General features: G+C 44.3%; 1 long non-coding RNA gene across 10 annotated transcripts in view; it reads left to right on the forward strand.

The window, feature by feature from the left end:
• Positions 1–530: 530 nt before the first annotated feature.
• The window catches only part of LOC109438844 (uncharacterized), a 139,221-nt gene continuing 122,731 nt past the window's right edge, over positions 531–17,020 (forward strand). For 2 of the 10 annotated variants that reach the window (XR_012495635.1, XR_012495637.1), the window contains exons 1-3: positions 531–668; positions 825–1,100; positions 13,480–13,576. This is a non-coding gene — a long non-coding RNA (uncharacterized LOC109438844). Of the gene's footprint in view, positions 669–824; positions 1,101–2,446; positions 2,732–4,406; positions 4,829–10,356; positions 11,316–13,479; positions 13,577–17,020 lie in introns of those variants that run through there. The other 8 variants (XR_012495642.1, XR_012495641.1, XR_012495643.1 and 5 more) reach the window with 8 other exon arrangements.

The raw sequence follows: 17,020 nt of genomic DNA on the forward strand, positions 1-17,020 counted from the left end.
TAGTTTCTGGGAGAAACAGCTGCCACTTTGGTCGTTTGTTGGCATCTCCATCTGACCTGGTGACCCTCACAGCAGGTCATTTAGATGGATCAGCACACTGGCTTCTTTTCAGGAACCCACAGAAGACTTGGAATGGAGATAGTCCAGAAATGCACACTTGTCCACATTTCCCAGTCTCTGGAAATGTCTATTTTCAAGCAGCATCAGCTTGTTTTCACTCAGGAAAATTTCTACCTCGTTATTAGAGAGTTGGATGTATTCAGGTTCCCATCTCCTCACTGAGATGTCTTGAGGGAAAGGTACGGTTGTTTTCAATGTAGTACAAAATTTGAGACAGGAAATGTGCCTCTGATGTATAGACTCTGAACAAAATTTCCTTATCAGTTCGATTCAAATTTCACTTCTCAGAAAAAGGATTTTTAAGGATAGGTTAATGAAATTTGTCAGGCAAGTCCAAAGTAGACTTAATTTAAGCAAACACAAAGTGTTTCGTAACTGTTTTCTAAGCTTTATGATTAACTCCATGGTTCAGCAAAGTTGCTAACGGCTCCACTGCGAGCGACACATGTGCTGAGGCGGGGAGCCCCCGAGACCAGTGACACCAGTAAGCTGCTGTCGCCTCTGCAGAGAAAACATAGGTTCACACAGCTGAAGTCAGGGCTTCCATGGTGAGGGGACCCGGAAGAGGGGATGCAGGCCTGGCTGTCATGAAGCCGAAGCTGGCGGTGACCGTCTGGTCTTTGCCCTCGGAGGGTCAGGGAGACTCTCCTTCGGGCAAACAGCAGGCCCGGTGCTGACCTGCTCCTTCTTTTTCTCTCCAATAGGAAAAGGAGAATGTTCAGTCGAAGGGCATGTGAGCTGTGTTGTCCAAGTGGCGTGACTGCCAGGGTGGTGGTGTTTCTCTCCCTTCCTCCCCAAACCCAGAGGTGAGGCCTGAATTTCCTTAATTTTCAGCTCTTTAGATGAAAGCTTGGCTCACTGTTTCCATGACAATACCCAGTTGGAGACTAAGTAGGTCAAATCTTACCTATCAGGCCCATTTCCTATGAACAGGTTTTTCCTGTCACTTCCTCGGAATAAAATTTGGATCCACAAAACAGGTGAGTTCTCTGGGACTCTGGTTTGTGGAGGGGTAGAGGTTGGGACAGGTGGGAGGGTGGGAGGTGGAGCAGGCCTTTGAGACGACTTGTGGTGGAGCTGAGTAAGAGGGCTGCATGAGTGGTGGGAGTGGAGTTTGGAGGCACAGAATACCTGCTCCTTAATTTTTCAGTGTGGTTCTGTTCACAGGATATTACATTATTATTCTTTTAATGGACGTTAACATTTCTTACATAACACTGTCCCCAACTGAAACCCATTCACTTAGTTCTATGAAGGACGTGTTAGTTTAGCTCAAGTTTCAAGATCCTGGAAGTAAATCCACCAGCCAGTGCTCATAGCCTTGTGGAGGGGGCTGTGTGGAGGCCGCCCTCTCTTGCTCCTTCTCCGACTGTCCACCACGTTTTCTGTATCGCGCATGTGCTGCTCCTGATATCACCTGAACAAACTTGACAGGACCTTCGCAGCACTTGTATTTTTCCAAAGGAAAACTGAAGATGGATTTACTGTGGTCAGTTTCCCAAGTGCCCTTGAACAGCACGTCCACAGTCCATTCACTCCCTCAACAGCTCTTCCCAGGCCTGAGCAGGGCTGCAGGAGACCTGGGGGAGTAAGAGGCTGAGCCTGCCACCCCCAACACACACTCAGACACACACACACACACACACTGACACAGACACACATGCTCCACAGACACACACAGTCACGCTCCACAGATACACATCCACACAGACACACACACACAAACACTCACAGACACACATAGACAAACACTCAGGACCAGCAGCAGGGCCCAGACAGCGCATCCTGCAGTGCTGCCACGGTGGATACTTGTGGAGCTGAGACTGGGTGGAAGGTCATGGAGCTCAGTGGAGGGAGGGTGGCAAGAGGGCTGTTGGGAGTGGCCTTCTGCCTCCCGTGCTGTCTTTGCACCATCTGTATCCTCCCTCTGGTGGATCCATCTTTCTCAGGAGCAGGCACTGTAGGTGTGTGTGGGTAGGTGGGGCGGGGCGCTTCCTTTGCTCCATGTTTCACAGTTGCCCTAGGACCCCCGCCGTCAGGCACTTTGACATGTTACTGAGGCACAAAGAGGAGAGTGGCTCCAGCAGTTCCCTGAGCCCCACTGCCTGGAGGCCCACGCCATTGGGGTGTTATGTTCTCTGCTTCCGGAGCTGAGTGCCCTGAGAGGGGAGCATGTGCAGAGAAAACACAGCTTTGGGCTGGAGTGCTTTCCTGTGTTACCCTCAGCATGCCCCACCCCCACCCTGGTGCTAGGCCAGGTCACCCAGTTCACAGAGGGGGTGCAGCACACAGTGTAGCAGTCATTGGACATCCCCTTTCCCCCAAGCAGCCCCTGTGCTGTCTGAGACCATGGCTGTCCTTGGTCCCCGTGCTTGGACCCTCCCTGGAGCGCGGGAGGCCTGTCTCAGCCTAGACACCATGACAGCATGAAGACCCTCACCGTTCAGGGGGCTCCTGCCGCTTGCTGCAGCCCGGATCACCACCTGCGCTCTCTGGCTCCTGCTGTGAGCAGGTCCGTGGGTCCCAAGGCCTGAGCGCTCGGCCGCACTGTGCCTTTCACAGTTATGCACTCATTGAATTGCTGTTTAAAATACACATGCATTTTCCTGTTGTTTCCAGTTTCAAAAAATGCTTTCTAATATGATCCAAGTGCCTGGGTGCTCCCACTGGGGCCGCAGGTGAGCAGCGGGGAGGCTGGGACAGCTCTCAGCCACTTCCCTGTGCTGCTGAACCTTCCTGTTGTCACTTCCACATCGAAGACTCACTGTGGGCTCAAGTCCACACTGGACAGGAACCTCCCCCAGTGATGTCTGCATTGGCTTCTCTCTGGAACCCCTGCTCCTGGGCAATACCCGGGACACGGCAGTGGTGGCGGTGATGGTGGCGTCCCATGGTATAAGGAGCAGGCAGGCGGAGCCGCGTCTCGAGGGCCATGTGTGCCTGCAGCTAAGGCTCACAGCAGCACTGTTGTTAGGTCTGCTCAGGATGCACCGCTCAGGCACAGTGCCAGCTGCCTGCTTTAGGGCGTACGCTGGTGGGTGGGGGCACATGAAGAGGAAGCACCGCGCTGGTGGTGCCCGAGCGGCCCTGGACACGAGAGCAGATGTTGGGGCTCAGATGCTGTTTCTTCTGCTTCACTGTGCAATGGAGGTCGCCACCATCATGGGGCTGTGTGTGCTTTTACATGCCTGGCGTCCCCTGCCCCTGGCCATCCTGGCTGTCAGTGTCCCCAAAGCCTGGGGCACTGAGCGCGACTCATCCGTGCAGCGCCTTGTCTCCTACCCTTTGTTCTGATGGGGCCTTCCAGCTGCTGTGAGTGACACCAGGAGCTAACAGAGTTGAAGCAAATAGCACAAACTCTGCCAGTGATCTAATTCTAGCCTCAACCACCAACAACTGTTTAGAGAAAAGACGGATGAGCTCAGAATGGTCCCGGTCACTGTCCGGCAGTGGGCGTCTGATGCAGCAGAGCCATCTCCCCAGGGCTCTCCTCTCTGTGAGGCTCTCACACTTCCCAGGCCTTTCCCACGTGACTGTGGGACATGCACCCACCTACCTGGGGGCATGGATACTGGGACCCACTGCAAACCATTCAATGACTGGTTTCCCCCAAGTGTTCAGACCTGCTGTCCTTCATCTCCTCTCCTGCTTTTTCTTTTGAATTCCCAGCTGTCACCCTTTCTGGGGGCTCTTGGTTCCACCCTCCCCATGCCTCTTCCCAGAGTTCCACTCTCTCAAGGGGCAACCCTGCCAACCCCTGACCCGCCAGCCCCTGCCATGCCATCCCCTCACCCACCTCTGCAGGGCAGTGTTAGGCAACCTGCTGGCCATACACTCGCTGCCGCAGGACGTGTAGGCGGCTAGTCCTGTCAATAGGACGGATTTCAGGTTTTGTGTTCAGATGATCCGTCTAAAGTAGACTGTAAGTATCTCACTTCTAGTCATCTTGCTTCCTTCTTGAAGCAGGAAATATAATATTGACTATTAGTGGGTGGCAGTTTCACTACGTCAATAAGGCATTACTTCAGTAGTTAAATGGTGACATAATGAGTTGCATCCAGCATGTGCCGGGCTATCATATTCCACTGTGTCATTTGAAAACAGCATTTCTCTACTGTAAAAATTACAAGACATTAGAAAGCAGCAGTAGTCCTTCAGGTATCACGGCTCTCTGTGCATCACATCAGTATGGGGTAAAGTGCTCTCATTTTGGTTAGGGTACCTTAGCTGTAATGAACCCACTGGGACTGTTAGGGTGTGCCTGGCCTCTTGCGTTTAACCTACAGAGATGACCTCTGGGGACACTTCACCCCGTTCACATTGCAAGCTGCCAGCCACAGTGGACTCAGTGCTGTGAGCAAGTTCAGAATCACCACTATCATGTCATCTTAGGCTTGGAAACGGACTGTGTGGCCAAGGCCTGCCCCTGGGCGAGCAGGGACATTGCTGTTGTAGGGCCCACAACGGAGCATCACCCAGCAAGGTGCTCGTGCCCCAGGAGGGGAGGTGTTGCCCACGGACCACATGTGGTTCTGAGCACAGAATGTGCTGGTCCAAGCCGAGATGTGGAGCAGCGTGTGAGATGCACACCACATTTCAAAGAGAAGGTGTGGATGGAAGAGTGCAATTCTTGACTCTCATCAAGAATGTTTAAAATTGCTTCCACCTTTGGCTATATTAGGTGACATAAAGTACATTGCTAGACTTACTATCATCCACTTCTTTGTACTTTTTAAATGTGGCTACCAGAAAATTTGAAATTACACATGTGGCTTGTGTTTGTGTCTCACATTAGATTTCTAAGGCACAGTCCTGACGTGGAATCTAAGTAGTGGCCCTGAGTTGCACCCAGAGGCTCATTTTGTGCGGGAGGCAGAGGCAACTGGGAGAGAACTGGGCTGGGAACCAGGGCATCTCCGTGGAACCGAGCCTTCCCTCTGCACAGCCTGTCAAACGAGAGACTTAGTCTAGCGCTGGTTTCTATGTGTTGTCCAGCCCTATAGGAGTAGTTGTGACATGGTGCCTTGGCTTATTCCCAAGCACCTCCACCTTGGGGACCAAACTCTGCACCAGGGAACGGAAGCCTTCATTCTGGTTCTTTAGGCAAATCAGGCAAGTCGCTGGGGCGCAGATGTGTGCACCTTGTTATTCTTGGAGGGTACAGGGACATGTGCTGTGAGGGCCACTGTGTGAATTGGGGATCAAAGGGGACATAGCTTTTATCAGAACATCATGAGCAGAGTCTGGCAAATAGTTCACCCGTTTGAGGGGAACTTGCAGTTTGAGTGGAAAAATCCAATGGGTGCATCTGCTGTGCAGAGCTAAGGGGAGTTCTGTGGGGTCTTCTAGAGTCAAAACACCTCTCCCAAGACGCCTCCCCATTCTACACTCAAGTCTTATGTCTGGTTTTTGTCTGGTTGAACAAAAGTGGGGCCCCATAACCGTGAGTAAGAGGTTGTAAATCCCGCGTGGGTAAGCTCTGTGCATCCCTTAGGAAGGGAGCAGTGACGGCGACATTGCTCAGCTAGGCTGCTAGCATGGGAATGAGAAAGACACTGTTACTTCCTAGGCAGTGACAGCCACCCTGTTTGACCTCCAACTGGGCCTGTTCTTAGTGGCACAGCCTGATAGGATGTTGGCCGTATAAGAAAAGTAGACTAGAAAAACAAAAAGGAGAAGAAGGCACCGGGAACTGACGGGAGACAAACTTTTTAAAATATGATCAGGGAGGAAATATCAAGCGAATGGTTGAGTCATTGACAATGGAATGCATGAGCTGCTAATTGAAAGCTGCGACAGAGGAACAGGCGATACCAATACGATTTACTTGACCAAATTACTGTTATTACTGAGGAACAACGACGAAGAGTTACCCAACGTGCACACATTTAATTTTGGTGATTATTATTTACGCATGATTTATTACCCTCAGTGCAAAGCACAGCTGGAGGGATCACAGGGATGAGTCATGATTTCCTGAGGCCAAATTTTTGTTTTGCCAAAATGATGGTTTTATCGAATCCCGGGATGACAGTCTGCTCCTGATATGTCGCTAGAGCCAAACGCATTGGAGGAAATGCAGGGGTACTGAATTATAACTTTGTTTCTAATGAGCGGTTCAACCTTCCCTTTGTTCTTAAACAAGAAACTCTAACCAGAGATCTTGAAAAGGATACAAGTCTAAGACTTTCTTTAAGACAGTGGTTATGGACTACAAAGAGGACACAGTAACTCCATGTTACATTCAAATCACTTGAAATGATATAATTATAGCATTTCTATCATCCCTAGGCAGGCTGCTTTTCTAGGCCCACGGAGAAATGCACATAGCACATTCTCAAGCCTGCACAAAAGAATTTGTGTAATTGTTATATTCAGGGGGCAGTGGAGCAGAGAGGGTCACATCCTTGTCCCTGTGTGTAATTCTGTAACAGGCAACCCCAGTCCCCTTGCGGGAGACTCCCCCTGCCTGTTTTGGGTGGAGCTGGGCAGCAGTAGGCGACATACATGGAAACATATGTATTTAAATAAAATCCTCTTTTATGCAAAACTTTCAAAAAGGGCAAGCCTAGCATATATCAGATAATAAGTCAAAGCACCAGTAATTAGCAATAAACATGGATGGTCTGGTTGACACAAATTAAAAGTAGTAACTAGCCTCCCAAAAGGTCATGATCTCCAATCTCCTAGATTTCCACGTGTGCTTTGGCACCCGGAAGGGACACCCAACACTGGCTGGAGACACCTTTGCACACCTGTCTGCTGGACAGTCCACTCCATCTGGCATTCGGATTTTTTTTAAAACTTTTATTTATTTTAAGTGTGTTTTTCCAGGACCCATCAGCTCCAAGCCAAGTAGTTGTTTCAATCTAGTTGTGGAGGGTGCAGCTTACAGTGGCCCATGTGGGGATGGAACTGGCAACCTTGTTGTTAAGAGCCCCGCGCTCTAATCAACTGAGCTAACCGGCCGTGCCCTGACATTTGGATTTTAAATAGAAAGCCCCAACTCACAAGCACAGGGGACCAGAGGAACATTTGTAGGCTGTTCTTTCGCTATGAATGAAATGAGAAGACATCCTAGATGTGACGCAGAGACAATTTACATTATGGTCTTGAAAGAATTTTGAGGTCTCAGGATGAGTGCAATTTAAAAATTTGCAGAAAACTCTTGTTACCCCCATTCTACTGACCCCAAATCTCCAGGAACCTGACCTTTTTTTGTTCCTTGCTAATATAATTGCTGTTTATAGTGATATCTTTGAAATGCTACAAGATTCCAAAATGCTTTCTGAATACCCAAAGATACATTCAGAATGCATTCAGGAAAGTTTTACTATTAAGTATTTAAAATTACATTCTAGGTATTTGGACAGGCAAGGGATGGCATTAACTCTGTCAGTCAAAATTCAATGACTACAAACATGGTGGGAGAGTTTGTTCTCTGTAACAAAGACCCCCCTCCCATGTGTACACACTGTTCCATAAAGACAAGCACAAACATCCAATAGAGCAATATGGCATAGGCCAGAACTCTGTGTTGCCCTTGCTTCCTTTCTCTCCATCCTGACCCTAACAGACCGATTTTCTCTGTTCATTTTGGGATGGATGTTATTCAACAAAATCTTATATGGACACAGAAGACCTAATTAACACAAATTGTGTGTGTGTGTGTGTGTGTGTATATATATATATATATATATATATATATGGCATATGCAATATATATAAAATTGTATGTCTTATAGTTTATATATATGATACGTAAAATGTGAGAAATGGCATTGTTATCATTAAAAAGTAGGAATTCCATGTCTTGACATTTTCAGCCCCAGCACCTCCAAAGGCTCTTGCTGAGCATGTGTGTAAGGGACATGAACTGTGTATTACAGCTTATGATTCTTGAATGGAGAATGGCTTTTAGCTTATGAGTTTCTTTCAAGTAAATATGATTTTTCTTTGCTAAGAAAATTAAGTCTCGAAAATAAAGGGCTCTAAAGTGTGTTATAATTTTTAGATCTAAACTTTGAGTCTAAATTTTAAAATTTTAAGTTTATGTTTGACAGAGTATAAACATATAGACAGAAAATGGAGGGAAAAGAGAGGGGATACTGGTAGGGGGGTACTGGTTCTGGTAAGGGGGGTACTGGTTCTGGGGACTCTACCTTCAATTAGCACAGAGCACTCGACAAATATTGTTAATGGTCATATCCCATGGCCTCTCCCCCCCCCCCCCCCCAGCACTTGATAGTTCAAAGGACTTCAGGACAATGTGGAAGGAAGAAGAGGCTGCGAGGAGATGCAGTGCAGGCTCCCAACATGTCCGGGAGTACATGTTACTTGTACATTGCCGATTCTGTGGCAATGTCTTCCTGTCACTCATGCTGTAGGACTGGGTAAAGTACCCGGTGTGGCTACCATGAGACACACTGACCAGAGACGTCCATGCGCCCTTCCTCTCTCTGATCCTCTGTGTCCCTGTTGTCTGTGTAGAACGCTTCAACAACAACCACGTGGCAGCTTTGAGAAGCCCACCCCTGCTCCACACAGAAACACCCGTTCGCATTCCAGGTGCTTTAGGAGACACTGACTAGTCCAAATTCAGCTCACACACAGTCCCGTGTTGTCACAGGTGGGGTCTTCCCAGCCCTCCCTCCGTCCTCACCCCAGTGTCCTCAGTTAGCTCATGACCTTGCATTTTTGTATGCATTCATGTGTCCTTCTCTGTTCAAGAGGCTTTTTTGATGCTGATGGTGTTTCTAACAAATTATTTTGGTCTTCACGTCAGTCATTACACTGAAGACAGCGATTTGCACACGGTCGGCACTTAGTAAAGTTTCACTGCTTTTAAGTAATTGGAAATATTTGTAAGCCTCATTGCCAAGTTGTTTTATGAATTCCAGAATGAGAATAATGATTCCTGATGCTTTTCTATATCTCAGATCGCTCCTTAAACATTGACAGTCCCCACTATCCCCACCTAGGGCTTGTTGTAGTCTCATTCCATCTGCTGCGGGGTGCGGATGTGTGCTTCCACTTTAGACCTCCATCTGTTTTCTAGTGAGCCCCTATTCTGAGCCTTTGGCATCCCCTGTGTCCAGCTCTCCACCAGGCACCTCCACATGCGTTCCCCAGAGGCCATGTGTCCTCCACGGCTTAGAGACACATCCCGAACCCCAGATCTTCCTAAAGATGTTACCAAATACCCAAATAACTGCAGTTATTTTTCATTCTTTCTCTGTTTCTCCATCCCAAGAATTGTGGCTGTTATCTCTTAAATACCTCTTGAATCTATCCTTTCTTCTCTAGTCTCTATTATTCTGAATGCAGAATGAGTTACCAGCTTTCCATGGAAGACTCCTTAAAGTGCTGAAGATGAAGTCCATATTTCTCAGGCAGACATCCAGGACCCTTCATCACCGGTTCCCATCACTGCACTTATACACGCCCTTGTGTTCGGCTACTTTCATTCTTCTCTCTTTGAGCACAGCTTGCTCTTTTGTCTTCCTGTCTCTCACCTTGTAGAACATCCTTTCCACTTAAGTCCAATTGGCACAACTCTGCTCATACAAGATCCAGCTCAAGTAGTTCTGGGTGTGCGTATGTGTGTGAGCATGTGCATGTACATGTATGCACACATGTATGCATGTGCATGCATGTGAGTGTGCACACACATGTGCATGTGAGTGTGCCTCTGCATGTATGTGCACTGTGTATACATGTGCATGCATGTGAGTATGAGTACATGTGTGTGTGTGCTTGAGTAGTGCAGGAGAAAGGCATGGAGGAAAGACATCCCCCTGTTCACCTGTCGCCTGTGGAGGATGTCCTTCTCTGCTCTGGGGGCAGTTGGCTCTCCCTGCCATGGGGAGAGTGCTTCATGTGGACGTGAATGCGCGGTGAGTACGCGCCCAGCCTTGGACATCACATGTCTGATGCATTTGGACCTGCCTGTTTCTGTAATGAAAAAAACATGTTTCTTCTCAGGGATAATAACTTTTGACTTCCTGGACAGCTCTTTTGTTTTGTTTACTTTATCCTAAAGTATTCCATCCTTTAAAAATATTTCTCTCTTTTTATCTGTTTTATGGTATTAAATATACATCAGTGTGTTTATATTTAAAGATGGGAAATGTCAAAAACATTTTTATAGGATCTCTCTTTTAATCTTTGTTTAAAGGGCCAGGGATGTGTGGAAGGGCTTCTAGATTATGTTTAATTTTGTCCCTTTCTGAATAGGTTGATGAAGGAGCCCAAGCCTCTTGTGTTGGACAGATGTTCGGCGATCTGGTCATACTGTTTTGTAGTAGATGTAAATACAGCATCAGAATTCCTGGGCGGAGTTTTGGGTTGACATTTAAATTTTTAAATAGCATTCAACTTGAATGCTATGAAAGTTGGATGATGCTGTGTTCTGACACACGTTTTGTCTTTTGGCTTTGGCTATTGGAATGCAAGTTGCAACACTGCATTGCCGGACCCAGAATAACCAAGACTGAGTCAGAGGCACGGAGGGTGCACCCCAGAGCTGCTGAAGGTGCTTGATGAGTTAAATCCCCCCTTCCTGTGCCAAGTGGTGAAAATACTTCTATGTGTCCTGCGATTTGGTGACATGGATGAGAAATGCTCTTTGCTGTTGGGAACTTCAGACTGCTGCTGACACAAGCAATGACCACATGAAAAGTTTTTCAGTTGTTGACAGTATAAACAGACAAATACGGGAGAAATAGAAATTTTACCCTTAAAAGAGTTGAGAGTATATATATTTTTTTCATTTGGAGGTAATGAATCAAGCATGTCAGGGGGTTCAGTTTGTACAGAACTTATACCTTATAGTTATTTGTGTGTGTGTGTGTCGGAGGGGGAAGCGTTTATGGCAATTATTCTATGTCTTCATTCTATAGTTTTACTCTCTCACAAAAGCTTATTTAAAAAGGTAAAACCCTGTGATACTATATATCCCATGAATGCCAAAGTGACTGAGATGAAGTGATAGGATTTGTGATGTGTTAGGTTGGTACATATTGAGAGTCATTTAATCAACTAGGATACACAGATATGCCTACTAGACAGTCAAGTTAATATCAGCAAAAAAGCTAATTATCTGCTGTTAAAGTTACCTCATGCCTGTTGTAGGTGATGGATTTGTATATTTCTAAAAGGCTGAAAAAAATAAAAATAAAAATCATCACAGGTTACTTGGCTGTCATGCTGTCTGTTCCCTGGAGGGTAGAGGACATTTCTTCTATAAATATATTTCTTTTTAATTTTTCAATTACAGTTGACATTAAATATTATTCTATATTAGTTTCAGCTGTACAGCATAGTGGTTAGGCATTTATATAATTTAAGAAGTGATCTCCCCCAATTAGTCTAGTACCCACCTGGCACCATACATAGTTATTACCATATTATTGACTATATTACCTATTGTGTACTTTACATCCCCATGACTATTTTGTGACTACCAATTTGTACTTACTAATCCCTTCAACTTTTTTACCCAACCCCCAACCTCCCTCCTATCTAGCAACCATCAGTTTGTTCTCTACATCTATGAATCTATTTCTGTTTTCTTTGTTCTATTTTTGTTTTATTCTGTTCTCTAAATTCCACATATAAGTGGATCACATGGTATATGTCTTTCTCTGTCTGACTTATTTCACTCAGCATAGTACCCTCTAGACCTACCCATGTTGTCACAAATGGTAAGAGCCGTTCTTTTTTATGGCTGAGTTGTATTCCATTTATACATGTACCACCTTTTCTTAATCCAATTGTCTATTAATGGGCTCTTAGGCTGCTTCCGTGTCTTGGCCATTGTGAATAGCCCTGCAGTAAACTTAGGGGTACATATATCTTTTCAAGTTAGCGTTTTGGATTTCTTCGGATCAATACCCAGAAGTGGAATTGCTGGGTCATAGGTAGCTTTATTTTTAATTTCAAGTTTTCTTCTGTATTTCTGCCCAATTTCCTTGCACACTGTCAGAGCCATAATGCAGACAATAATGTTATTTGGATGGACACATTTGAATTCATTTTCTTAGTTGTATCATTTTCTCCTGTTCAGGTAAAATCCTCCAAGTGTTGTCATGATGCTCAAGGACAGCTGTCCAGCGTCATGTTCCCCCCTTCAAACCAATTTCTCTGTAATGCTTTCCAGTGAAGTTTCTCTTACCTGTGGTGTTTACTATGCTGAAGACAATGGAGAAAGGGCCCCTGTGACTACCATCCATGTATGCCTACTTTTGTATTTGTATTTCTCATCTCTAAATTTGGTTTGTCTTCAAAATTGAGATTGCAGTAGCTCTGACATGCTTGAACCAGAGCAAAGACATTGCTCATGCCTGGTAATTAATTAATTGTCCCCGAAGGCCAGTTGCACTTAATGGGCTATGCTGTCCTGTCCATCTCTGTAAACTAGTTCCAAAGCAAATTAGGAATCAGAGCTAAGGCCAGAAATAGATGGAATTACTCGCGCACTCATTATTTCAGCCCTGTACCCTCCTGCTCACCCTCAGCACCTTCTGTCCCTCTGCCATGATTGCTGCTGAGGCGCTGGGCAAGTGAGGAGGGAGGAGGCCATCTAGACCTCACTTCCTGTGTGTGCTCTTTGCAACGCCTATGGCTATGACATTGTGGGTATTACTGATGTGCTAAGTGAGACAGTGCCTGCTTCAATTCTTCCCTAACCCCAGGCAGGTCATACTGACTGGATGTTCCAAATCTCACCTACCTACACTCCAGTTGATTAGGATATTTTTTCAGCCTGCTGAATCCTACAAAAATTCACACTATTCGGTAAGATCACCCAATTCTTTTGAGTATGCACTAATTAGTAAACTGAAAAGAATATTCCTTAGGATTCAAAACAAATACCTTTATACCAGCCAGATATCTGAAATGACACATTCTCTTAAAATGTCAAAGATTGTGGGATGTTTTAAAACTAGTATAAAAAGGTCTACCTTTTAAGTCCATGGCTTGCAGTGTTGCGTAACCTCACAAATGTGAAAATGCACAACATTGGACCATCAAAGCCAGTGCCACCCATTTGTCCTGACAGAGTAGGCGGCCAGCACACAAGTCCACTTCTCTCTGATGCCTATATTGAGTGATGGATATCTCACTAGAACCCATAGCAGAGTAGCCACCACTCAGCCAGAGGCAAGAGCTTAGTATATGAAGAATCAGATTGGGCAAACCCTAACTCCAAAACAGCCATTCAAATGCCAACAAATGCTGACAACTGAGACTCAGGCTTGTGAGGGAGAATTTAGCACCAAGGGACATAAGAGTCCTTTAATGCTGGAGGTGTATTTGCTGTTTATGATCCAGAGAACTCACTTGTTTCTTTACAAGGTGGTACTGCTCATCTGCATCAAAGGATGACTCGTTGAAAACAAAAACAAGACGGTTTGAATTGCAAGCGACCCTTCCTACCACATACTTTACTGAGGTATGTAGATTAATTTTGTTTGCTTTGACTAGGGACTGTCACACCCCTCTGTCTAATTCCTTTTTCATTCTTTCAACCTAGTATTCACATCTCTAGGACAATCTGAACATGATACAGATGACTTAACTCTTGGCATTGGGCTATAATTCTAATTACTATGCACACACACATGCCTACCTCTTTTTCTTTCTTACTCTATAATTCTCTCGCACACAAATCATGCATATGTCAAAAAGATTGGAAGGAAATTGGCCAAAATAATTAAGAATAGTATGTTGCATTATAGTAATTTTTATTTTTTGTGTTTTCCTTTTTTTTAAAAAAGAAAATCTGTAATAAACATATGAGCTGTGATCAAAAGAGACAGTGAATGTTTAAATTCACAAAAATTTACAAAAATTATTACAGTAAAAGACACATTGCCATTATCCCTCTCAAAGTACTCTCCCTCACTTCGAACACACTTATCCCATCGTTCTTGCCGCTTTCTGAAGCAGTTCTGGAAGTCCTCTTTCATGAGTGTCTTTACTTCATCCTCCATCATGATAGCACTCCATGTCACACATTGCTTTCTGTCAAATAAAAACATTACAGTGTGTCCTCATCTACCTTAGTCACCAGATCTGGCACTGTGCTACTTCCAGCTCTTCCCCCAAATCAAAATGACCATGAAAGATAAACATTTTTGAATTGATTCAGGACATCAAGGCAGCCACAATAGCACAACTAAAGATACTCCTGAAAGAGAACTTTCAGAACTGCTTCAGAAAGTGGCAAGAACGGTGGGATAAGTGTGTTCGAAGTGAAAGGGAGTATTTTGAGGGAGATTAATGGCAATGTGTCTTTTACTGTAATATTTTTTAATTTAAACATTCACCGTATTTTTTGATCATGCCTCATAAATCAATTTATTATCAGAAAGCATTTTTGAAATGGTTCTGGGGAAGCAGAAATCCATAAATTGTAAGACTATATATATAAAGTAAAAAAGGCAAGATTTAAAGAAATATTATGTAAAAAAGATATCTGAATGATCAATAAGCACACAATATTGTGCTCGGTATCACAACATCAGGAAAATGCAAATTAAATCACAATGAGATACCACTTCCCACACAAGAAGTGGTCAAAATGAAAAGATCGAAGTTGACAAAAATATGAATCAACCAGAACTTGACACATTGCTTGTGGGATTGTGAAATGGTACAAGCTGTTTGGAAAATATCTATCTATCTATCATCTATCCATCTATCTACCTATATATCATCTATTTACGTCTATCTATCTACTACCATCAATCTATATCTATCTATTATCTGTCTATCTATCTACACATATCGATCTATCTTATCTATCATCTCTCTAGCTAGCTAATCTGTCTACTTACCAATCTACTTATCATCACTCTACATCTATCTGTCTACCTAGGTATCTATTATTTATCTATCTACTTATCTATAATAATGTACTCTATTTATCTATATTTATGTATGTACACCAGTTCTGACAAATAAGAATTAATGAGCAAGCATGGACTTAGAGAGATTTTTCCTACTGCTGACCTGTACTGCATAATACCACATGGCAAGCGTTTGGTAGGAGGCAGACCTCAGTATAATCACGCTCTGGCTACTTATTAGCTGTTTCCCTCAGTAAGTTACATGAACTTGCTCAATCATGGTGTTCTCACTCGTAAGTGGTGGTGTTAGTGCTCCCCTGCCAGGGCTGTCATAAGGAAGCAAGAATGTGCATGTCGGAACAGTGCTGGCTGCCACTGAGGTGGGGAAGAGCCACACCATACTTGTACTTCCTCTGCCGGGATATTCTGATCCTCCCTCTTTCTTAATTTCCTAGTGATTTTTTACTCATTAAATTGTGACTCAAATGTCCTTCCTTCTACTCTGCCTTCTGCCTGTTCCCAGGTTGAGTCAAGCTCAGTTTTCTCTTGCACACAAGTCTTGCACACTTTTCAGAACACAGATCACACCGTGTCATGATTGTCTGTTTTACCCACATTCCCATCAGGTGTGAGCTTCTGCACTTCAAGGATTGTGACATCTCTGCCCCAGGGCTTGCTCATTTTTGTAGAAGTGCAACCCATATTCGTAAAATTGAGTTAGATTCAGAGCTCTTACACGTGCTTCCTTGTATCAGCTGAGCCACTTGTGGCTCTCTGAGGTTGTCTTATGTTACCTAAGCTGTTTAATAGTCTAAGTTTTAGTCCTTCAGCAATTACAATCTATCCCACATATGGGAATAAGGGCCCTGATTAACAGATGCCATTGTCGCCTCCAAGCATTTCTGTTGTGATAAAATGTTATATGATAGTACATTAATCAATCATACTACAATTTTTTTCCTCAGTGAGAAATATACAAATTCATAATATATATTGTAAGAATTCAGGTAACTTCTGATACTTTCAATATTTATATTTGTAAAACTCTAAGTTATTATAAGAGGTAATATTTCCTTCAAGAGTTATTTTAAAAGGTGAGTTCAATATTGACAGCACTATACTCAATAGGGCAGAATCCCAAACCTGTGAGAGAAATTTTTCCACAGAGTTGAATCAGTTAGGGATTTTCGTTAGTTCTCAATTGGCTAGATAATTGTCATAAGCACACTACTGCTTCCTGATAATGGTGTTTGTCCTCTTGATTCTTTCTTATGGCCATGAAGTCTCAGAGAGTCCCTACAAAACCATTTCCTTGTGTTCCATTGTTTCCTATGCAGCACCTGGGTACTGCTGCCTGTGCTGAGCATGTGTCTCACAAGAGGGAGAAAAGCCCCTGCCTTTCATCAGAGGGTGCAGGTGGGGGTAGGTGGATGTCCCCGTGTGACATCCCGTTTCATTGTGTCATCGCCATGGTCCATCATGGGTGGATAGGAGGTTTACTGTGTCTTCCTTTAAGGAATTGAGAGTACAAGTTGTATACAACACTATGCTTTCTAATATTCTTCAAAAAAAGGGGAGAAAGACACTGGCTTACATATTGTGGATGAAGAAACTAAGACAGTGAAAGAAGGAACTAGTGGATACCAAATTCTGAGCATCATACAGAATTTGTGGAAAATGGGGCAATCCACCATATTGTCCAAAACACTGTGAAGTCGCATTAAAATTTTAGAAACCTATATTTTTAAGTAAACTTCATAAGCACCTTACTTGAAATGTTTATCATGAAAGTAAATATATGAATTTAAAAATGTCTATTACTAATCTGCATGGACAAGTCTATTGTATCTCTCTAGAGCCATACCCAGAGCAGACTGGGGATGATGTAACTGACACGAAACTCTTCACTAACGTGTTGGAAACCCCTAGGTCCCTCCATAGTTTAATCAAGACCTATTTCAAAGATGGCCTCATAGAATTCTGACCCTCAGCCTTTTCTTTGCTGAAGCAGAACTTCGCTCCCTCTGGGGATGGCATCAACGAAG

Source organism: Rhinolophus sinicus, linkage group LG04 (assembly GCF_036562045.2).
Source record: "Rhinolophus sinicus isolate RSC01 linkage group LG04, ASM3656204v1, whole genome shotgun sequence".
In the NCBI taxonomy this organism is placed as follows: Eukaryota; Metazoa; Chordata; class Mammalia; order Chiroptera; family Rhinolophidae; genus Rhinolophus; species Rhinolophus sinicus.